This window comes from Triticum dicoccoides, chromosome 2A, assembly GCF_002162155.2.
Source record: "Triticum dicoccoides isolate Atlit2015 ecotype Zavitan chromosome 2A, WEW_v2.0, whole genome shotgun sequence".
NCBI classification, from domain to species: Eukaryota; Viridiplantae; Streptophyta; class Magnoliopsida; order Poales; family Poaceae; genus Triticum; species Triticum dicoccoides.
Window position 1 is genome coordinate 1,065,341 of NC_041382.1, and position 1,300 is coordinate 1,066,640.

The following is a 1,300-nucleotide window of genomic DNA, read 5'->3' on the forward strand; positions in this document are numbered from 1 at the left end:
CGGAGAGGTCCAAGCGTCGAAGCAAATACAAGTGGTTGTGTCCATCATGCACCACTAGGTTCACGAACCGCCGGATGCCGCTGCTCATCTCCGGCAATCAACCACCTGGTCGTCATCGGTCTGCGTGGAACCTGGAGTAGAGCCGCCGCGGCGGTTGTCAATCTCTCTCTAGTTGCATCATCAATCGATTGATCGTATTCGCGACACGAGGTCCATACTAAGGGAGTTGAATAGGATACGACATGGTGCCAAACACAAATCGCAAGTACCAACGAACCCAAACTAACTAATTATATCATGTGGCACGCCAAGCAACTGGTTGTTGATTACGTTGAAGCACGTGAAAAATATTGTGAAACAAAATCAAAATAAGTAACCATGAAACTATTAGATGCCCGAGATCCAAATAAATATCACGGTGACCACGGGGCAGGAGCCGGCATCAGCATCCAAGAGGAAATCATTTGTTTTTCTTTTGCCATAAAAACTAGAATAGTAGTCATTTAGATCAGATCAACAGTAGTAAATGCATCATGGACATCAGTACAAAGGAACGTATCAAGAAAAAAAATCTGTTGGGCTTCTCAAAATGAATCATGGACGCCAATCGTAGACTTGGGTTTCTAAAAAGGGCGAAGTATCAAGTGAAAACACCTATTCAGTAAAAACTGAAAACTATGGTCCATACGCCATCTGATCAAGGACGTAGGGTGCACGGCAAAGATCTTGTGGCCGTATGCATCGTTCTGATGCAGAGGCCGGGGACTCCCCCCTTTTCGAAAAAAAGGGTGCACAGCAAAGGATCTCTCCAAGATGAATTTTTTTAACCCGATGGCACAAGAGGCGGCCGCGCATGCCAAGGTGCTGCCAATGCTGACGCCCGCCAATACCCGTGCCCACAACATTACAATGTAGTGTAATGTCAGCTTAAAACTAGTAGTAGACGATGTCTATCCATCTTGTTCTATAATTAAACTCATCATATTTTTATATTTGTGTAAAAATGTGTAGCGGCACAAAATATCTACTCAGCAGTACAACTTGTTTTCTGACCATTAAAAAGAGACAAGAAGAAAGAAAACAAAATTTGCCCCTTCCGTTTTCCTTTTTTTAGCTAGAAAAAAAAAGGCTCAAGCAAAAGTTGCTGTTGGTATCATCTGCAGCCAACACATGTGTGGGTGAGCGTTTTGCAAGGTCTAGTAGTACAAGTGCATGCACCAATTTAAATTTGGCATGCATGCATGCATGTATGGAGCTCTAATGGCTCATGGCCTCACAATCACATCACCCGACTCTCTCT